This window comes from Ovis canadensis, chromosome 18, assembly GCF_042477335.2.
Source record: "Ovis canadensis isolate MfBH-ARS-UI-01 breed Bighorn chromosome 18, ARS-UI_OviCan_v2, whole genome shotgun sequence".
NCBI lineage: Eukaryota > Metazoa > Chordata > Mammalia > Artiodactyla > Bovidae > Ovis > Ovis canadensis.
Window position 1 is genome coordinate 19,809,970 of NC_091262.1, and position 23,992 is coordinate 19,833,961.

At 36.9% G+C, this 23,992-nt stretch overlaps 1 protein-coding gene and 1 non-coding gene across 5 annotated transcripts in view; one reads left to right on the plus strand and one right to left on the minus strand.

The window, feature by feature from the left end:
* The window catches only part of LRRC28 (leucine rich repeat containing 28), a 201,738-nt gene that overhangs the window by 91,130 nt on the left and 86,616 nt on the right, over positions 1–23,992 (minus strand). The gene's annotated exons all lie outside the window — the stretch shown is intronic.
* On the plus strand, positions 9,066–9,137 carry TRNAF-GAA (transfer RNA phenylalanine (anticodon GAA)). Its single transcript has one exon. It is a non-coding gene; the product is annotated as a tRNA-Phe (tRNA).

Here is a 23,992-nt window from a genome sequence, read left to right on the forward strand (position 1 = left end):
AAGAAAACAAAGAAATAAAACCAGATGTTACAAATAGACAACTAATAACAAAATGACAGGCCTAAATCTAATAAGATCAATAACAACATTAAAAGCAAACAGCCTAAGAACACCTAATAAAACAGATTATCAGGCTGCACTTTAAAATAAGACCTCAGTATATTCTATCTAAAAGGATTCCATTTTAAGTATAAATACATAGATGGACAAAACATAAATAATACAACCATATACCATGCCAACAATACCCCCCAAAGCTGGAACTTCTAGTATAACAGAATGAAGAGGATGTCAAATCCTCTACTGAAAAAAGCAACTATAAAATCACTCAAAATTATCAAAAGCAACAATTTCAGCACTCTGAAAACTGACCTGTGCTTTTCAACAGAGAATAACTTATTCGTGAAAAACTACTGCACTTTGGATATGAATGAAGAACAGAAATCTGCGGCATGCTTCCTTTGGATGGTTCCCATTCTCCTATCCAGCTTGGTTAGGATAATAGTTCTAACATGGCAGGGTAGGCTGCAAACGACCAACAGCTTTACTGATGGAGTGCGCTAACTTGGAACAAAAGTCACAGGGTTAATTTGGAATGAAAGTGAAAAACCCATACCCAGTACTGTTGTCAATAACAATTAGGAATCTTGGTCACAAGCAAACATGGAAGACCAATACTTTTATCAGCTGAGGGGTTGCTGGTTAGCACAAGCAAGGGCAGATGAGCCAAAAATATAAGAAGGAGGAATAGGATATAAAATGGTAAGAAAGCATTTGATAGACTCTCCACATATCCCAGGCTGACTAGAGTGGTGAGCAAGCTCAAGGGAGACCACAGAGGGCTCAAGCTATTTACATATCCCAGGTCCATGAACTTGCACAGGTGAACAGAAGACAACACAAGACTCAACAGAAAACAAAGGCTGGGGAAACTTGAAAATTGCCTAAATGTTAAATGTGCTTCTGAACCCAAACACACGGCATAGAGCCTTACTAGGTTAGGGTGCTCAACGACTACGTTACGCAGACACAGGGCCAAGTCATAAAAAGACAGGTTTAAAAATTAAAGCAAAAACTTTAATTTAAAAAAATCAGAAAAACAGAGACATCAGTCATACACTGTGGAGGAACTGAACTTCATGTTTTTTTAGCCCAGGCAAATTACTAAGATAAACAAAAAAATAGATAGCAACAATCTTCAGGCAGGAAAAAATAATCAGGATCCAGAGTTGCTACAATATATTTTTTTTAATGTACAATTTTTTAAGATTAGAAGACATGCAATAAAACAGAAAAGCGTTTAACTCATGCTCAGGCTTCCCTGGTGGCTTAGATGGTAAAGAATCTGCCTGTAGTGCAGGAAATCTGGGTTTGATCCCTGGGTGTGAAAGATCCCTTGGAGAAGAGAATGGCTACCCACTCCAGTATTCTGGACTGGAGAACTTCATGGACAGAGGAGCTACAGTCCACCGGGGTTGCAAAGAGTCGAACACAACTGAGTGACTAATACACACACAACCCAAACTCAAGCCAAAATGGGTAACGGAAAACAGAAACTGGTGCGAACTGGACCCAGATGTTGGATTTACCAGACAATGACAGTAGCTATAATAAAGAGCAGCTATAATAAATATATTAAAAGAACTAAAAGAAAAAGTTTAAAGAATGAGATAAAATTATGACAATGATTCAAAAAACGGAAAACATTCTCAATAAAAAGAAACAAGAAAATGGAAATTCTTGAGTTGAAAAGTAAAAGTGAAAAGAAAATTCGTTAGAAAGCCTTACCAGCAGATTTGAATAAGCAGATAAGAAATCAGTATAAACTGGTAACAAAATTTATCCAAAGAGAAACTAGCAAAAAAGACTGAAGTGAAGTGAACAGGGTCTTAGAGATCTGTAGGATAAAACCAGCTGCAAAGATGTGTGATAGAATTCCCATAAAAAGGAAAGGAGGATGAAAAGAAAGAAAAACTATTTTTAAAAATAGTGGCTATAAATTCAAATTTTGATGAAAAATATTACACTGAAGATCCAAGAAGCTCAATAAAACCCAAGTGGGATAAACACAAAGAGATTCAAACTTATACACATCATAATCAAACTGTCAGTCAGTTCAGTCGACTGCTCAGTCACATCCGACTCTTTGCGACCCCATGAACGGTAGCACGCCAGGCCTCCCTGTCCATCACCAACTCCCAAAGTCCACCCAAACCCACGTCCATTGAGTCGGTGATGTCATCTAACCATCTCATCCTCTGTCGTCCCCTTCTACTCCTGCTTTCAATCTTTCCCAGCATCAGGGTCTTTTCAAATGAGTCAGCTCTTTGTATGAGGTGGCCAAAGTATTGGAGTTTCAGCTTCAACATCAGTTCCTCCAATGAACACCCAGGACTGATCTCCTTTAGGATGGACTGGTTGGATCTCTTTGCAGTCCAAGGGACTCTCAAGAGTCTTCTCCAACACCACAGTTCAGAAGCATCAATTCTTCAGCACTCAGCTTCTCACATCCATACATGACTACTGGAAAAACCATAGCTTTGACTAGATGGACAAAGTAATGTTGGCAAAGTAATGTTTCTTCTTTTTAATATGCTGTCTAGGTTGGTCATAGCTTTTTATTCAAGGAGCAAACGTCTTTTAATTTCATGGCTGCAATCACCATCCACAGTGATTTTGGAGCCCAGAAAAATAAAGTCAGCCACTGTTTCCCCATCTATTTGCCATGAAGTGACGGGACCAGATGCCATGGTCTTAGTTTTCTGAACGTTGAGCTTTAAGCTAACTTTTTCCCTCTCCTCTTTCACTTTCATCAAGAGGCTCTTTAGTTCTTCTTCACTTTCTGCCATAAGGGTGGTGTCATTTGTGTATCTGAGGTTATTGATATTTCTCCCAGCAATCTAAACTGTGAAAGACTAGAAAATCTTGAAAATAACAAGAGAATAATGATTGACTACGTTTAGGGGAACAATACATATACATGCCAAGATCTACTCTCTCTACTCAGGTATCTAACAAATGTAATAAGGCAAAACAAACAAGAAGTATCAAGACTGGAAAAGAAGCAAAACTTTCTTTATTCACAGATGACATGCTCCTTAGGATAAAATACTAAGGAATTCATAACAACTATGTATATATATGTTATATATATATAACAACATGATTGAATCTCAAATGCATTATGCTAAGTGAAAGAAGTCAAACTCAAAGGGTACTTATGTATAGTTCCATTTATATGATATCCTGCTCAAACGGTAAAGAATCTGCCTGCAATGTGGGAGACCTGGATTCGATCCCTGGGTTGGGAAGATCCCTGGAGGAGGGCATGGCAACCCACTCTAGTATTCTTGCCTGGAGAATCCCCACGGACAGGGGAGCCAGGCAAGCTACAGTCCATAGGTTGCAAAGAGTCAGACATGACTTAGCAACTAAGCACAGCACACAGAAGTAGAAAACAGAACAGTGGTTTGAGGCCTGGCAGGGCGCATGAAGGCTGGCATAAGGGGCATAAAGGAATCAGGAGGGTGCTGAAACTCTATATTGTATTGTAAAGATGACTACATAATTCAAAAGAGTGATTTTTCCTTTATGTTAAAAAAAAAAACACTAACACAAAAATTTTTTTTAATTCTTTCCAAAAGCTAAAAATAACATTTCTATGAAATAAGTTAAATATGTACATTTAAAAATTCCATATGCTGATTATCTGAACACTGTAAATCAGAATAATTATTCTTAGTATAAATTCATATAATTTAATCAGTTCTTAACTGTTTAGATTTCTAATGTTTTACTTGCATTTTTTGAAGTCTTTTACAATATGGTACTATGTTTCTTTTTAATAAAATTGTTTACAATTAAGTTTATTACCAATTAGTCTCATGACACCTTCAAAATATTTATTGCTATGCCATCTTGAAATTAATGAAGTATTACTGATGTAAAGTTACAATGCATTCTTTTTGGAATACAAGTGGAATCCTACTCTTTTCAGCTGGCCTGGGTCATTACATCACTTCCCAGTAAGTAAACATCAGTTTGGACAATTTATTTCTTTAGTGTGCTTACAATAATCCCAACTTCAGTTGTTTGCACTATTTACTTTTATGCTAAATATACAATACCTTAAATTTTCAGTTACTTATAGAATATCCTGAAAATGATTTCATTACTGCCACATAGTAAGTACCAAGACTGAGCCTAAAAATAACATTAAAGTGCCAATTTCAAACAAAAAAACAATAAGTCTTCTTTAAATCATCATTCTCTGCTGATGCATACTGACCTAACCTAAAATTTAAATGGGGATGGGAAGGAAGCCACCCACTCCATGCCAAGCCAGTGACCACAGAGTCAATAACAAGGCTTGATACTTTCAAGCACTGGCTTTTTCCGGTACCACTAAAAACAGCTCTAAATTGAGATCCAAAGCACACTGGGTTAGGAAGAGCATACAGAGAAATAAAAGACAATATTTCAATGCCAGCTAAACTCCATTCTATACACAGTAAGTTCCTCTCTATATTCATTCTCTTTTGCTTGACTGCACAGTGAAATGCACATATTCCAGTATGCAGAAATAGGTTCAAACCATCAGCTGTGCAGTTTTGGGTTATTTACTCAAATATTTAGATCACTGGTTTGATGTTAACTTAAAAATCACCTGTAAAAAGGAGACTAGAACAGCACATCCCTCAAATGATTACAGGAAATATCTCATATAATTCAATGGTATATGGTAGAAAATCAGTAAATAGTTCTATTTTTTCAGCTCACCATACTAAATAATATTTTAAATGTAAAATCTGAATATAAATATCTTTTTGTAAGCAGCTTTTAGCAGAAAAAAGCTTTTTCAGGGAAGAGCTCTCTGCAGGACGCAGCTCTTTGTCTCATCAACAACTTTAAGCCAGGTACCCCCATGCTCCACACACCTCTGGCTACCACATCTTTAAGATCTTTCGATCATACAATATTTTGCCTAACTTGTTGGTTCTTTCCATAGATAAATAAGTAGTAATGAAGAATAAGTAATTAACAAATGACCAGATCTCTTCTATTAAAAAAATGTATATATATATATATATATAAAATAATCCCTCTTATTTTATGGTTAACATTTTTTGAACTGGGTAAAGACCAAATCTGGAACACTACTATAACTTGGCAATTCATCTACAGGTAGAGAAAAATAGAGAGCAGAGGCTGTTAAGTGCCTCAGGACAGGCCACACTGCAAAATATGTACCGAATCTGTCTTCTCTGACTCCACTCTTACCACCCTGAACCAAGCACCACTATTCTCTCTTACCTGAACTCATCAACTGACTCCTTAACTAGTCTTCCTACTTCCATTCTGGGCCCCTCCAATCCATTTTATACACAGAAGCCAAAGTAACACTAAAACATAGATTACAAATAATATTGACAATACCAAAAAGTTCATTGAGAAAATCTATTAACTGTTCTTTTGCCTGTTATAAGCAATAAACAGAAAGAACATTTTAAATTAAGAAGAGCAAACCAGCAATTAAGAAGTTCTCTTATTTATGAAAGATAATTAAATGTAATGTGGGAGCTTCAAAATAAAATGCTCCGAAATATATGACATGTAAGAAACACAACAGAAACTGATTTAGCTTGAATATTTGTCTGGGTATCAAGCTTTTCAATTAATTCCTTCCCAATAGAAATTTTAAAATCTTAAAGACATTGCTTCAAAACAGAAAATCATTTTGTTTTGACATTTTACCTGGTACTTTGCCTATGACTAAATTGTGCACTAAACTTTCATTGAATGTTCTTCAAAATAAGTTATCTGTCAGGTGTTTATTATTTATCTGACCAAATAGTCAGTAGGACATTCGAGGTACCATACCTAGCAAGATGTCACTGAGTATTGCAGAAGACAAGAAAAAGTATCTAGGAAAATATTCTTGATAAATGGCAATTATAACTATTACCAGAGACTCACTGGAAAAGACTCTGATGCTGGGAGGGACTGGGGGCAGGAGGAGAAGGGGACGACAGAGGATGAGATGGCTGGATGGCATCACCGACTCGATGGACATGAGTCTGAGTGAACTCCGGGAGTTGGTGATGGACAGGGAGGCCTGGCGTGCTGCAGTTCACAGGGTTGCAAAGAGGTGGACATGACTGAGCGACTGAGCTGAGCTGAGCTGAGAGAAAAATGACATGTCTTTTCTTCAGATATATTCTGTCTAAGAAATGTAAAGGCTTTTATTCTAAAACTTTGTATCTTTATTATTGCTTTGTGTCAGTACATGGATGACCACTTGGAAAAATCCTTTATCTTACTCATTCTGTAAGATTTATGGAGACAACCTACGTAGATTTTCACATTATATTTCAGTGATTGTCTATTTCACAGATTTCTTCTAGGTAGGCTTTTTTCCTCTTTACTAAGGTAGCACAATGGAGTTTTTAGGCTTTGACCTGAATGAGACCACCAGGTGTCCATTGTTGCCATGAGACTATTATAATCACTGTCTCAAGAAATATCATTGTATCATAGCCCAGAATAAAAATTTATTTTTTTAATTCTAGTACATTGCAGAGAATAGCTACAAGCAATCCACATCTTGCTATCTGAAATGAATAATACTGTTATAATAATGATTGCTTTCATTTCACTTTCTAAACTAAAAATAGGAGAAAATTTTAGTGATAATTTTTAGTGTAAATACATTTCTAATTGATTCATTCAAGTTTTTTTCTTTGAAATTCCCATGAGAAAACAAAATGGTTGACAGAACATTTATAAATCAATGGGAAAATATATCATTGGTTTATTTTTGCTCAGAATATGAACCATAGTTTAAAAACAATTCTCCATCAATTAAATGAATTCCAAATTAAATTTTAAAATGTAACTGATTTCTAAATATACACTCTTTAAAAGAATCTCAATTACCATTAATACGAGAAATTTTACATTAGAGAAATCTTAATTTGTACATGTTGACTGTTAATATAAGAGCAAGTTCCTTGATTTATTACCTGCTACTGAATGAAAAAAAAAAAGTACTCAATATGAAGGCTAAGAAAGAAGCAAGGGCATAAAAAGATGTTAACTTTTCATTTTTAAACTTTACTATTTATTTCTATGCTCATATATTACTTCTATAAAAATACAGAACTTAACTGATCACATACTACTAATATGGTACTACATTACATACTTTGGGATTCCTTAGAATAAGAGATGCCACAATTCTAAACCCCTGTTACTCTAGGGTTTTTAAAAAACTTATTATATTTATTTGGTGTAGGAGGGATCACACAAAAATCCGTGATTAAATTCTAAGAATCTGAACTTCCTAATGTCATTTCAGTTTACTGAAATAAAACAGAAAGCAAAATCTCATATATATATATATATATATATATATATATATATATATATACACACACACACACAACACTGCTATACAAATCTAGATTGCTGAAGGTTTACAAGTTCTGTCATTATAAAATAAAAAAATTATACAATTTCTGTTAAATGTAAGTATTACAGAAAAATTATACGGTGCTTCTAAAGAGAATACATAAAATTATTTTTTTTCCAGATTGCTATTTATTGATATTTATTTCATATTTCTCCAACCATTGGAAAAACGCTGAAGTAGTACCACTGCTTTGCTACAAGTCAGGCAATACACACTGGAGTCCAACCTCTTTTCTTGTGCTCTATAAGCCTTCTGTTGTGCACACTGCATTAACAGAGAGATCAGACCCCCTCAGTGACAGGAACTAACAGAACAACGGAACGAAAAGAACCACCAAGCAGGTGAAGAATACTGAACAGTTCAATGTGAACAGATGAGTCATGGCTCTCTGACTTGTATTTCTTTCAAAAATCAGTTGTACATAAAGTTTCTAAGAATATTAACATTTTCCAAATTCACTTACTTAGATCTACTCATCCTATTATTTGAACCGGCAGTTTAGTACAAAATAAGAAATTATGTCAAAACAATACTCAAGAAGCAACTTTAGAAAAAGAACTAAAACAAAGCCCATATTTAATTTTTATATTAATTTTATAAAAATACAAATATTTCCAATAATAGTGTGACAGCACTTTGGAACACTACTTACCTAGAGCAATGTTTACTCCCAACTATGTTCACAAGACCACCAGTTGAGAGGGATGTCATGTTCAAATAAGTTTAGGAAAAAGTACATGCTATACTGCTTATTATAATACACACTAGCTTTTTAAAGAACAGTTATCCAGTCAGGAAACCCATTCAATTGTGAATCACCAAAAGTTCCCCATTTATGTGGCCATAGTATACTTTTTTCACAGAGCGTATAGAGGAAGTTTAGAAAATGCTGATAATCAGCATTTAAGGCATGTTTTTCCCCATGTAATCTATAAGCAAGGTCTAACACTCAAAATAGTAGTAGTAGCAACCTTTTTTCTTTTTTTACTTTTGTATAGGAAAAGAAAAAAAGAATTATGTTGCATTCTGCTCAAGAAAAAGAAACTTAAAATGTGCTGCCAGACTCTGGCGTTGATACTTGTGGTCACTGTGACACACGTATACATATGGCTCTGGAAAGACCCCGATTATCAAAACCTGACGTCCAAGCCTCAGCCACGGTCTTTCCAGTACGATTTTTCATGTATTTTATTATATTCTTGAAGCCCTTCTGAAGAATGTTCAGAGAATTTTACAATCAAGTCTTGTCTAATCTATCTTAATAATTCTGTCCCATCAACCATCGACTTTACACTTCTTTCCTTCTAGGCAAACAGGCATTTCAGCCCTTTGTGGGTCATACTGCCATTACAGCACTAGCAATTTTAAAGTTTTTATTTTTTTTAAATAAAATATAGAACAAGCCATATCCATGATCTCTCCAAATCCTTCCACAAATAGATGATTTTCATTATTCTCAGACAAACAGCTTCTACCGTGAAAATCCTTCAGAACAAAGTTCCAAACAGACAACTTAAACTAAAAAGGAAAAAAGGCAATCCTGGTTTAGAATTACTCAACAAAAATATGGGTACAACTACTGTTCAAATGGGCTTCCCTGGTGGCTCAGAGGTTAAAGCGTCTGCCTGAAATGCGGGAGACCCAGGTTCGATCCCTGGGTTGGGAAGATGCCCTGGAGAAGGAAATGGCAACCCACTCCAGTACTCTTGCCTGGAGAATACCATGGACGGAGGAGCCTGGTGGGCTACAGTCCATGGGGTTGCAAAGAGTCGGACACGACTGAGCGACTTCACTTCACTGTTCAAATAATCATTAATATCTCTTTGTATTCACTTTCATTAATAGTGACACTATATATGACAAAAATTATATTTTACAAGTGTCTAAACACAGTCACTACAAACTTTATAAACGGTTTACTGGTTGAGCAAATACAGCATTAGAACTAATTACACTTAAACGGTGTTAAAATCTGCAGAGAACATGAGCTCATTCCAAGAATGGCACAGAAAAGTTGAAAATTTGATGCTTTATTTTTTTTAAGGCAATACTTACTATTAAAATTTATATTTTAAAATAAAAGCTTCACAGTGTTTCTAATACCTTATCTTAATCATGACCACTGTCATAGCTGGTGCTTAGCCAAATTAGTGTCACAGAGTTTCAGAAAACTTCAAACCTTTCTACAGGGCCCCTTTCATTATCCACAAAGTTGCAATAGCTAATTTTTGCAAAATTAGTTAATGGTTGGGTGAAAGAAAAAATATGACTGGTTCAAAGCATATGGATACCTACTGCATGGGAATCTACAATTACTTCAAAATTAAAAGCTTAATATAAGCAAGCAACAAACATATGAACTGCCAATGGCACTACTGGCATGTGATCCTGGAACCCTGTATCCTACCATAAAAATTTTAGGATAGTAGCAACTGTCCAATGGAAGCTCATTTTAAAGCCTATAATTAATACAGTAAGGAAGTCATTTAGGTTAGTGATTCAAACCACCAAGACACTCCTGGCATCATAAAAACAATGCAAAAACAGTAGCACCTAAAACAGTAAAATGAATTAATTTCCTTTTCCGTCGCCAGGATATTACTGTCTGTTGATCTGCTGTTGTCCTCAACAACTCAGTGATGTTTCACACTTTAAGTAAACAGTCAGCACTGCAATTATACTGTGCTCTTCAAAGAATTATTACATGAATTGCATTTACTGTTTAAATCCATTACAGGGTAAAAAACCTCAATTTTTCATTCTCTGCTGCTGCTAAGTCGCTTCAGTCGTGTCCGACTCTGTGCGACCCCATAGACAGCAGCCCACCAGGCTCCCCCATCCCTGGGATTCTCCAGGCAAGAACACTGGGGTGGGTTGCCATTTCCTTCTCCAATGCATGAAAGTGAAAAGTTAAAGTGAAGTCGCTCAGTTGTGTCCGACTCTTAGCAACCCCATGGATTGAAGAGTTGCAAATCTCTTTTATTATTTTATTCTTTTGGGAGTCAAAAACATAAAAATGTGTTAAATATTGATTTAAGTAATATATACACATTATTGATTTCAGAGGAAACTATAATCAAAGACTTATATATGTGTCTTTGATTACAGTTTTAGACATGAATCTGCAAGAATGAAGGTAACTGTTGTCCCAAATGAGCCACACCTCAGAAAAATGCTAAGGGCACCAAAAAGATTTTTCAAGCTATGCTTGAAGCAAGAATAATTAGCTAGCAGATGACCAATACAAGGCTTCCATTTTCTCCACCAAAGAAAATGATGTTCAGACACCCTAGAGAGAAAAAGGTTACATGAAGCCACTGGGAGATTTTCACACATCTTATAGCAGATTACAAACTCAGAGAAAGAAGATCCCAAGATACTGAAAGAACATAACAAGCATATTTTCAGTGTTCCTATCAAAGACTAGGACATAGGACCTTGTCCAATAAATGCCAAAGACTCAGGAATGGGAAGATATTGTCAAAAAATTATGACAAAAATAGGGATTTTGAAGCTCCATGAGCCCCTTCAACACTCTAAATAGTAAATTAAACAATGACTTGAGAATATTTTAAGAGTAGGGGCCTAGCTCTCAGAAAAATAAATCAAAATCCAAAGTTGATACATTACCTACATCTGATATACTACCTAAATTTCCAGTTTTCAACAACAACAAAAATACAAGACATGCAAAGAAACAGAAATCTGTGACTCATAGCCAGGAGAAGGGTGTGGGGGAAGCAGTCAACAGAAACACTCTAATAGGTCCAGATGTTGAAGTTGGCAAGGATTTCAAAGAAGCTGTTACAAATGTGTTTAAAGAAGCTATGTCCAAAAATTAAACAAAAATATGATGACAATGATTAAAAATAAATAGAAAATCTAAATAGAAAAATACAAGCCATAAAAAGAACCAAAGACCAGTTCTAAAACATACAATACAGTAACTGAAATGAAAAAATTATTAGAGGGTCTCAGGAGCAGATTTGAAGTGGAGGAAAGAAATCAGTAAACTCAAAGACATATCAATAGAAATTATCAAATCTGCAGAGCAGAGAGGGAAAAAAAAGCAAAAATTACATGTAGGATACAATCACATGCATAATAGGAGTCTCAGAAGAGGAGAAAAAAACGTGAGAAAACAATGGCTATAGATGTCTCATATTTGACGAAAAACATTCATCTATAGATCCAAGAAGTTCAATAAACACAGAGATCAACACCTAGACTTACCACAGGCAAGTTGGTATGAGACAAATACAAACAAAATCTTGAAAGTCACAAGAGAAAAAGTGACTCATACACACAGAAGAGTAACAATACAATTAAAAGCTAATTTCTCATCAGAAACCACATATAAGTGAGAAGACAGCGAAATGACATGTTTAAAATGCTGAAAGAAGAAAAAGGTTAATCAAGAGTTATATATAGGGCTAAACCACTGTTCAGAAATAAAGTCATAGACAAGACATTCCCAGATAAACAAGGAATGAGAAAATCAGGTGCTAATAGAACAATCTTATTAGAAATATTAAAGGAAGTTTCTAGAGCTGAAAAAAATGACACCAGATGGTAAATAAACCAACAGGAAGGGAAGTTTTTTTGAGACACCATATGATCAATCCTGGAGAATGATCTACATGTGTTGGAAAAGAGTTATATATTCTCCTCTTGTTACATGGAGAAATACATTTAAGTTGGTCAATAGTGTACAAGTTTTCTATATCCTTAGTTTTTTGTTCTATCAGATGAAAAGAAAGGAGTAGATGTTATGGGGAGGGAGGTGGGAGGGGGGTTCATGTTTGGGAATGCATGTACACCCGTGGTGGATTCATGTCAATGTATGGCAAAACCAATACAGTATTGTAAAGTAAAATAAAGTAAAAATAAAAATTAAAAAAAAAAAAAGAAAGAAAAGGAAGGAGTATTAAAATCTTCAACTATAATTTTTTAGTTGTAAATTTGCCCTTTAATTCTATCATTTTCTGCTTAATGTATTTTGAGTGTCAGTAGTTAGGTGGATAAACATTTATAACAGTACATATTCTTGACACATTGATCCTTTTATCATTATGAATTTTCCCTCTTTAAGTCCAGTAATGCTTTTTATCTTAAAGTCTATTTTGTCTGTTCTCAAAATAGTTACTGTACCTAATACTATCTGCAAGATATGTCTTTTCTCTTTTTATTTTCAACTTATTTGAACCTATTCAACTTATTTCAATTGATCTGGCTCTAAAGTATGTTTCTTTTGATAAGATATAGTTGGATTCTGCTTTTTTATCAAGTTGGAAATTTTCTGCCTTTTGATTGCAGTGTTTATACCACTCACACTTAATGCAATTATTGATAAGACTATATTTATATCTGTGACTTTAATATTTTTATTATGTCTCATGTCTTATTTTTCCTTTCCTTTATTAATATCTTTTGGCTTATGTAAGTAGTTTTTACATGCTATTTTAACTGACTGCTAACTTTCTAGCTATACTTCTTGAGTGATTTTCTTAGTGGCTGTTCTAGGGGCCACAATACACATCATCAACTCATAACAATATATTTCAGGTGACCCCGTGAACTACACAGTCCATGGAATTCTCCAGGCCAGAATACTGGAGTGGGTAGCCTTTCCCTTCTCCAGGGGATTTTCCCAACCCAGAGATTGAACCCAGGTCTCCCACATTGCAGGTGGATTCTTTACCAGCTGAGCCACGAGGGAAGCCCATATTTCAGGTTAATACTAGCTTACCTTTTATCTGCTGTGAAAGTGCTGCACTAAATATGGCAGCAAATTTGGAAAACTCAGCAGTGGCCACAGGACTGGAAAGGTCAGTTTTCATTCCAATCCCAAAGAAAGGCAATGTCAAACAATGTTCAAACTACTGCACAATTGAACTCATCTCACATGCTAGCAAAGAAATGCTCAAAATCCTCCAAGCCAGGCTTCAACAGTATGTGTACCGTGAATTTCCAGATGTTCAAGCTGGATTTAAAAAGGCAGAGGAACCAGAGATCAAATTGCCAACATCCGCTGGATCATCAAAAAAGCAAGAGAGCTGCAGAAAAACATCTATTTCTGCTTTATTGACTACGCCAAAGCCTTTGACTGTGTGGATCACAGCAAACTGTGGAAAATTCTTAAAGAGATGAATTAAAATTCTTACCTACCTCCCGATAAATCCGTATGCAGGTCAAGAAGCAATAGTTAGAACTGGCCATGGAACAACAGACTGGTTCCAAATAGGGAAAGGAGTATGTCAAGGCTGTATATTGTCACCCTGCTTATTTAACTTAAATGCAGAGTACATCATGTGAAATGCTGGCCTGGATGAAGTACAAGCTGGAATCAAGATTGCTGGGAGAAATATCATAACCTCAGATATGCAGATGACACCACCCTTATGGCAGAAAGCGAAGAACTAAAGAGCCTCTTGATGAAAGTGAAAGAGGAGAGTGAAAAAGCTGGCTTAAATCTCAACATTCAGAAAACTAAGATCATGGCATCTGGTCTCATCACTCATGGCAAATAGATGGGGAAAAAATGGAAACAGTGAGAGACTTTATCTTGTTGGGCTCCAAAATCACTGCAGATGATGACTGCAGCCATGAAATTAAAAGATGCTTGCTCCTTGGAAGAAAAGCTATGACTAATGTAAACAGCATATTAAAAAGCAGAGACATTACTTTGCCAAAAAAGGTCCATCTAGTTAAAGCTATGGTTTATCCAGTAGTCACGTATGGATGTGAGAGTTGGACTATAAAGAAAGCTGAGGGCTGAAGAATTGATGCTTTTGAACTGTGGTGTTGGAGAAGACTCTCGAGAGTCCCTTGGACTGCAAGGAGATACAACCAGTCCATCCTAAAGGAAATCAGTCCTGAATATTCCTTGGAAGGACTGATGCTGAAGCTGAAACTCCAATACTTTAGCCACCTGATGTGAAGAACCTGACTCACTGGAAAAGACCCTGATGCTGGGAAAGATTGAAGGCGGGAGGAGAAGGGTATGACAGAGGATGAGACGGTTGGATGGCATCACCGACTCGATGGACATTAGTTTGAGCAAGCTCCAGGAGTTAGTGATGGATAGGGAAGCCTGGCATGCTGCAGTCCATGGGGTTGCAGAGTCGGACACAACTGAGTGACTGAACTGAACTGAACTGAACTGAACTGACTAGTTTAACTGTGGGTTTCCCAGGTGGTGCTAGTGGTAAAGAATCCGCCTATCAATGCAGGTAGACATTAAGAGACACAGGTTCAATCCCCGGGTCAGGGTGATTCCCTGAAGGAGAGCATGGCAACCCACACCAGTATTCTTGCCTGGAGAATCCCTATGGACAGAGAAGCCTGGCAGGCTACAGTCCACAGGGTTTCAAATAGTTGGACATGACTGAAGTGACTTAACATGCCCTAGCTTAATTATGGTAAAATATAGCAACTTTGCTCCAATGTAGCTCCATTTCTACCTTTCTCATGGTTATAACTATTGTTTTATGAAACTTTTTTGTTTTCTTAAGAGTAATTAAGAGATATACATCAAGGCTTTTATATTTCCCATGCAATTATCATGTCTATTAGACCATACATTTGGACAGGTTGGAAACTGTTTTGGTGAAGAGTCAAACAGTAAATATTTTAGGCTCTGCAGGTCATATCTGCTGCATATTATTGGTTTTTTCTAAGTTTCATGGAAAAATAACTGATATAAGTTTAAGGCATACACTTTGATGGTTTAATTTATATATAGGATAAAAGTCATTACCACAATAGGTTCAACTAACATCCATCTTCTCACATAGATACAATTTTAAAAAAGAAAGAAGAAAAAAGGCAAAAAAATCTATTCATGTGAGAACGAACTCAGGATTTACTCTAACAACTTACTCATATATTATATAGCAGTATACACAATATATACAAATAAATATAACTTGCTTGTCATTGCTCTTGTTATTACAATCATACTTAATGGCTTGCCTGCAGGACCCTGCCCCTTTCAGTTCAGTTCAGTCCAGCCCCTCAGCCCTGTCTGACGAGGCGACCCCTGGACTGCAGCACACCAGGCTTTCCCTCTGCTGGACTGTAACCTGAAGTGCCCTTGTTCAGTTCATGGAGATAGTTTGTCCCTGCCCACCTGAGAACAGAGGAGATTAACATACCCCTTCGAAGTCTGGTCATTCCCTTGGAGACGTTTTGCAAGACTGAAGACCCTTTCATTTCACTTCCCCACTGCCTCCTTCAATTCTGCCTTTTGACTTTAGTTCCCCACGGCTTCTATCTCTCTGATCTATAAAAAACCTGGTATCCAGACCCAAATAAGATGGTTGTTTTGAGGTGCTAGCCTGCCATCTTCTGTTTGCTGGCTCCCCGAAGAAAGTCTCTTCCTTGCCTCAAAAAAAAAAAAAAGTGCAGAGGGGTTCCCTTTCTCCACATCCAGGGCAGCATTTGTTATCCCTTGTGTTTTTCATGATATGGCCATTTTAATAGGTGTGAGATATCTGACTGTGTTTTAATTTACATTCTCCTGATGACTAATGATGTCGAACATCTCTTCATGTACCTGTTGGACTTTCACGTATCTTCAAAGAAGATATGTCTATTCAGATTCTTTGCCCCTTTTTAAATTGGAATGTTAGGGTTTTCTGCTACTGAGTTATATGAGTTCTGTATGTATTTGGGATATTAACCCCTCATCAGATACATAGTTTACAAGTATTTTTTCCCATTCGATAGGCTGCCTTTTCACTTTGTTGATGGTTTCTTTGGCTGTGCAGAAGCTTTTCAGCTTGCTGTAGTCACACTTGTTGATTTTTTATTTTGTTGCTGTGCTTTAGGTGTTATCTCCAAAAAATCATTACTAAGACCTATTTCAAGGACCTTTACTCCTGTTTTATTCTAGGAGTTTCATAGTTCCAGGTTTATATTTAGGTCTTTAACATATTTCAACTTAATGTTTGTGATTAGTGTACAAGATGAGTCCAGTTTCACTCTTACATATAAATATCCAGTTATCCCAGCACCATTTATTGCAGAGACCGTCATTCCTCTATTAACTATTCTTGACTCTCATCAAATATTTGTTGACCATAGATGGTTATTCCTGGGCTTGGGTCTATTTCTCTGACTTTATGTCAGTACATTACTGTTTTGATGGCTATAGCTTTATAGTACAGCTTAAAATGTTGTTATTCCTCAGGATTTCTCTGGCTGTTTGGTGACTTTTGTGGTTTCATGTACATTTTAGGAGTGATTTTTCTACTTCCATTAACAAAAAAAAAAGCCATTGGAATCCTGAAAGGGCTTGCACTGAGTCTGTAGATGGCTTTTGGTAAAACTGACATTTTAACAATATTAAATCTTGCAATCCGTCAATTCAGGATACCTTTCCATTTATAGGTGTTTTCTTCAGCTATTTTCATCAAAGGACTGGCAGTTTTCATTGCAGAGATCTTTCATCTCCTATAATTAATTTTTTCCTAGGAATTTTATTTTTGATGCTAACACAAATGAGATCAATTTCCTCATTTTCCCAAATTTTGCTGTTTGTGTATGGAAAGGCATTGATTTCCGTATGTTTATTTGGCATTCTGCAACATTATTGAATTCATTCATATATCTAACAGCTTTTTGGTTTAGTGTTTAATTTCTATATATAAAATCGTGTAATCTACAAATAGAGACAATTTTATTTTTTCCTTTCCAATTCTGATCCTTTTTCTTTTTCTTGCCTGATTGCTCTAAACAGGACTTCCCATACTATGTGAAAATAAGTGGTAAGAATGGGCACTTATCTTGTTCCTGATCTTAGAGGAAAAGTGTTCAACATTTCACCTCTTGCTTGATGTTAAGCCTTATTATATTGATATGTTTCTTTTATGTCTAATTTGTTAAGAGGTTTTTATTTTTAACTTATGAATAGATGCTGAGTTTTCTCAAATGCTTATTGTCTGCTGAGATGACCATACGATCTTTTTCTTTTATTATTTAAAAAATTTATCTTATATTGGAGCATAGTTGATTGCAAATGTTGTGCCAGGCATACAGCAAAGTGATTCAGTTATACATATACATGTATCTGTTCTTTTTTCCTGGTGGCTCAGCAGTGAAGAATCTGCCTGCCAATGTAGGGCACTTGGGTTCGATCCCTGAGTCAGTAAGATATCCTGAAGAAGGAAATGGCAACCATTCCAGTGTTCCTGCCTGGGAAATCCCACAGACAGAGGAGGCATGCTGCAGTCTATGGGGCCACAAAGAGTCACACAACTTAGCGACTAAACAACATTCTTTTTCAAGCTCTTTTCCCATTTAGGCTATTACAGAATACTGAGCAGAGTTCCCTGTGCTATACAGTAGGTCCTTGCTGTTTTACCTTTTTTTTTTTTTTTTACCAGTCTCACTTCATTGTTTTGTTTTGGGAGGGCTGTGCTGGGTCTTCCTTGTGGCACGTGGGCTCCTTGTTGCTGCAAATGACCTTCTCTAGTTGCAGTGTGTGGGCTCTAGAACCCAAGGGCTCAGCAGACACGGCATCCAGGCTTAGTTGTAGCACATGTGATCTTAGGTCCCTGACCAGGGCTCGAACCTGGCCCCACTGCACTGGGAGCATGGAGCCTTAGCCACTGGACCACCACGGAAGTCCCTTAGCTATCTTAAGTACAGCAGCATGCATATATCAATCCCAGCCTCCCTCCTGGTCTATCATCCCATGCCTCACATCCTCCCAGTATCTACAAGTTCATTCTCTAAGTCTGCGAGTCTGCTTCTGTTTTATAAATAAGTTCATTTATATCAGTTTTTAAAGATTCGGCACATAAGCAACATCATATATTTGTCTTTCTCTGACTTACTTCATTTGGTATAACAGTCTTCAGGTACATCCATGTTGTAAATGGTTTTATTTTGTTCTTTTCAATGATTTAGTAATATTCCATTGATTATATGAACCGCATCTTCTTTATTCATTCCTCCCATCAAAAGGACATGTAGGTAATTTTTGTGTCTTAGCTACTGTAAACAGTGCTGCTTGAAATTGGGGTGAAGGGATCTTTTCAAATTATGACTGTCTCAAGATATATGCTCAATAGTGGGATTGCTGGATCTTATGGTGGCTCTACTTTTCATTTCTTAAGGAACTTACATTCTGTTCTCCATAGTGGCTGTACCAATTTACATTCCCACAACAGTGTCGGAGGGTTCCCTTTTCTCCACACATTCTAACATTTATTATTTAGACTTCTTGATGATGGCCACTTTGACTGGTGTAAAGTGATACTTCATTATAGTTCTGATTTACAATTCTCTAATAATTAGTGATGTTGAGCATCTTTTTATGTGCTTCTTGGCCATCTGTATATCTTCTGTCCATTTTTTGATTGGGTTGTTCGTTTTTTTGATATTGAGACACATGAGCTGTTTAAAAATTATGGGGGTTAATCCCATGTTGATCACATTGTTTGCAAATATTTTCTCCCATTCTTTGAGTTGTGTCTGTGTTTTTGTTTTGTTTGTGGTTTCCTTTACTGTGACAAACCTTTTGAGTTGAATACTGTTTATTCATTTCTGTTTTTATTTCCATTACTGTAGGAGGTGTAATGAGAAAGATATTGCTGTGATTTACGTCAAAGAGTGTTCTGCCTATGTTTTCCTCTAAGACTTTTATAGTATCTGGTCTTACATTTAGGTCTTTAATGCATTTTAAGTTTATTTTTTATATAGGGTTTAAGAATATTCTATTTTCTTTTTGTGTGTGTGTAGCTGTACAGTTTTCTCAGAACCAGTTATTGAAGAGACTGTTTTTTCTCCATTCTCTGACCTCAGCTGTCATAGATTAAGTGACCAAACTTACAACTAGCACCCAAAAAAAATCTCCTTTTCATTATAGGGGACTGGAATGCAAATGTAGGAAGTCAAGAAACACCTGGAGTAACAGGCAAATTTGGCTTTGGAATACAGAATGAAGCAGGGCAAAGGCTAATTTTTTTGCCAAGAAAACGCACTGGTCGTAACAAACACCCTCTTCAACAACACAAGAGAAGACTACACATGGACATTACCAGATGGTCAACACTGAAATCAGAGTGATTATATTTTTTGCAGCCAAAGATGGAGAAGCTCTATACAGTCAACAAAAACAAGACCAGGAGCTGACTGTGGCTCAGATCATGAACTCCTTATTGCCAGATTCAGACTTCAGTTGAAGAAAGTGGGGAAAACCACTAGACCATTCAGGTATGACCTAAATCAAATCCCTTATGATTATACAGTGGAAGTGAGAAATAGATTTAAGGGCCTAGATCTGATAGACAGAGTGCCTGATGAACTATGGAATGAGGTTCGTGACATTCGACAGGAGACAGGGATCAAGACCATCCCCATGGAAAAGAAATGCAAAAAAGCAAAACGGCTGTCTGGGGAGGCCTTACAAATAGCTGTGAAAAGAAGAGAAGCAAAAAGCAAAGGAGAAAAGGAAAGATACAAGCATCTGAATCCAAAGTTCCAAAGAATAGCAAGAAGAGTTAAGAAAGCCTTCCTCAGCAATCAATGCAAAGAAATAGAGGAAAACAACAGAATGGGAAAGACTAGAGATCTCTTCAAGAAAATGAGATATACCAAGGGAACATTTCATACAAAGATGGGCTCGATAAAGGACAGAAATGGTATGGACGAACAGAAGCAGAAGATATTAAGAAAAGTTGGCAAGAATACACAGAAGAACTGCACAAAAAGGAGCTTCAGGACCAAGATATTCACGATGGTGCGATCACTCACCTAGAGCCAGACATCCTGGAATGTGAAGTCAAGTGGGCCTTAGAAAGCATCACTACGAACAAAGCTAGTGGAGGTGATGGAATTCCAGTTGAGCTATTTCAAATCCTGGAAGATGATGCTGTGAAAGTGCTGTACTTAATATGCCAGCAAATTTGGAAAACTCAGCAGTGGTCACAGGACTGGAAAAAGTCAGTTTTCATTCCAACCACAAAGAAAGGCAATGCCAAAGAATGCTCAAACTACCACACAATTGCACTCATCTCACATGCTAGTAAAGTAATGCTCAAAATTCTCCAAGCCAGACTTCAGCAATATGTGAACTGTGAACTCCCTGATGTTCAAGCTGGTTTTAGAAAAGGCAGAGGAACCAGAGATCAAATTGCCAACATCTGCTGTTTTCATGGAAAAAGCAAGAGAGTTCCAGAAAAACATCTATTTCTGCTTTATTGACTATGCCAAAGCCTTTGACTGTGTGGATCACAATAAACTGTGGAAAACTCTGAAAGAGATGGGCATACCAGACTACCTGACTTGCCTCTTGAGAAACATATATGCAGGTCAGGAAGCAACAGTTAGAAATGGACATGGAACAACAGACTGGTTCCAAATAGGAAAAGGAATATGTCAAGGCTGTATATTGTCACCCTGCTTATTTAACTCTGATGCAGCAAAATGCTGGGCTGAAAGAAGCACAAGCTGGAATCAAGATTGCTGGGAGAAATATCAATAACCTCAGATATGCAGATGACACCACCCTTATGGCAGAAAGTGAAGAGGAACTAAAAAGCCTCTTGATGAAAGTGAAAGAGGAGAGTGTAAAGTTGGCTTAAAGCTCAACATTCAGAAAACGAAGATCATGGCATCTGGTCCCATCACTTCATGGGAAACAGATGGGGAAACAGTGGAAACAGTGTCAGACTTTATTTTTCTGGGCTCCAAAATCACAGCAGATGGTGACTGCACCCATGAAATTAAAAGACGCTTACTACTTGGAAGAAAAGTTATGACCAACCTAGATAGCATATTCAAAAGCAGAGATATTACTTTGCCAATAAAGATCCATCTAGTCAAGGCTATGCTTTTTTCAGTGGTCATGCATGAATATGAGAGTTGGACTGTGAAGAAAGCTGAGTGCCAAAGAATTGATGCTTTTGAACTGTGGTGTTGGAGAAGACTCTTGAGAGTCCCTTGAACTGCAAGGAGATTCAACCAGTGCATCCTAAAGAAGATCAGTCCTGGGTGTTCATTGGAAGGACTGATGCTAAAGCTGAAACTCCAATACTTTGGCCACCTCAAGCGCAGTTGACTCATTGGAAAAGACCCTGTTATGTTGGGAGGGACTGGGGGCAGGAGGAGAAGCGGATGACAGAGGATGAGATGGCTGGATGGCATCATGGACTCGATGGACATGAGTTTGAGTGAACTCTGGGAATTGGTGATGGACAAGGAGGCCTGGCGCGCTGTGATTCATGGGGTCGCAAAGAGTTGGACACGACTGAGTGACTGAACTGATACTCTCTCTACAGGGCTTCCCCACTGGCTCAGCAGTAACCTGCACTGCAGGAGACGCAGGAGATATGGACTCAATCCCTGCGTTAGGAAGATCCCCTGGAGGAGAGCATGGCATCCCATGCCAGTAATCTTGCCTGGAGAATCTCACGGACAGAGGAGCCTGGCAGACTACTGTCCAGAGGGTCACAAGAGGTCAGACACGACTGAAGTGACTAAGCACAGCACAGCACATGTTCCCTCTATATACACTTTATGGAGTTTTAACCATAAATAGGTGTTGAATTCTGTCAAAAGTTTTTTTTTTTAATCTATTGAGATGATGCGTTTTTTATTCTCCGATTTGTTGATGTGGTGTATTGCACTGTGATCTGTATGTATTGAAAAATTCTTGTGTCTCTGGGATAAATCCCATCTGAACATGGTATATGACCTTTCTAATGTTTTGTTGGAATTGGTTTCCTAGTATTTTATTGAGGATTTTTGCCTCTATGTTCATCACTGACACTGGTATATAATTTTCTTTTTTGTGGTATCACTGTCTGCTTTTGATGAGTGTAATGGTGGGAGTGTTCCTTCCTCTGCAGTTTTTTGGAAGAGTTTCAGAAGGACAGGTATTCTTCTCTACATGTTTGACAGAATTCACCTGTGGAGCCATCCGGTCCTAGACTTCTCTCATGATCCTTTGTATTTTCATGCTGTGTAACTTTTCCATTTTCGTTTCTAATTCTGACTTGAGCCTTCTCCCATTTTTCTTGATGAGTCTGGCTAAAGGTTTACCAATTTTATTTATGCTTTCAAATAACCAGGTTTTGTTTCATTGATCTTTTCTATTATTTTTTTATCCCTATTTCATTTATTTATGCTCTGATCTTTACCATTTCTTTCATTGTAACTGTGGATTTTATACGTTCTTCTTTATCTAGTTGCTTTAGGTGCAAGATAAAATTGTTTATTTGAGATCTTTATTGTTTCCTAAGATTTTATTGCTATAAACTACCCTCTTATTACTGCTTTTGCTGCGTCCCATAGGTTTTGGATCATTTGCTTTTACTTTCATTTGTCTCTAGGTATTTCTTAATTTCCTCCTTGATTTCTTCAGTGATCATTAGTTGTTTAGCAGTGATCCATTAGTTGTTTAGCAGCCTACCGTTTAGCCTCCACATGTTTAATTTTTACAGCTTTTTTTCTTATAACTGATTTCTATTCTCATAGCATTGTGGTTGGAAAATATGCTTGATATCATGCAAACTTTTTAAAATTTATCAAGGCTCACTTTGTGGCCCAGTATGTGATCAATCCAGGAGAATGTTTCATGTGCACTTGAGAAGAATGTGTATTCCACTGCTTTTGGATGGAATGCTTTATAAATATCAATTAAGTCCATCTGGTTTAATGTATCATTTAAGGCCTGTGTTTACTTATTGATTTTACGTCTGATCTGTTCATTGATGAAACTGGGGTGCTACTGTTCCCCACTATTACTGTGTTACTGTTGATTTCTCTTTTTATGGCCATTAGTATCTGTCTTAGATATTGAGGTACTCCTATGCTGGCTGCATATATATTTACAATTATTATAGATTATTCTTGGGTTGATCTCTTGATCATTAAGTAGTGTTTTTCTTTGTCTCTTGTAACAGTCTTTATTCTAAAGTCTATTTTATCTGATACGAGTATTGCTACTCCAGCTTTCTTCCAGTTTGCATTTACATGGAATACCTTTTTTCTATCCCTTCACTTTGTGTGCATGTGTTCCTAGATTTGAAATGGATCTGTTGTAGACACCATGTATACATCTGTTTTTGTCTGCCTTCTTTTTGTATACATTCAGCTAGTCTGTGTTTTTTTATTGGAGCATATAATGTTTATGTTTAAGGTAGTTATCTATATGGATGTTCTTACTTGGGCTTCCCTCGTAGCTCAGTGGGTAAAGAATCTGCCTGCAAGGCAGGAGACTGGGGTTTGATCCCTTGGTCAGCAAAATCCCCTGGAGGAGGGCACGGCAACCCATTCCAGTATTCTTGGCTAGAGCATCCCATGAACAGAGGAGCCCGGCAGGCTACAGTCCATGGAGTCATAAGAGTTGGACCCGACTTAGCGACTAAACCACCACCATGTTCTTACTTCCATTTTGTTAATTGTTCTGGGTTTGTTTTTGTAGGTTTTTTTCTTTCCTTCCTCTTTTGTTCTCTGTTGTGGTTTCATACCTAACTTCAGTACTGTGTTTGGATTCCTTTTTTTTTTTTC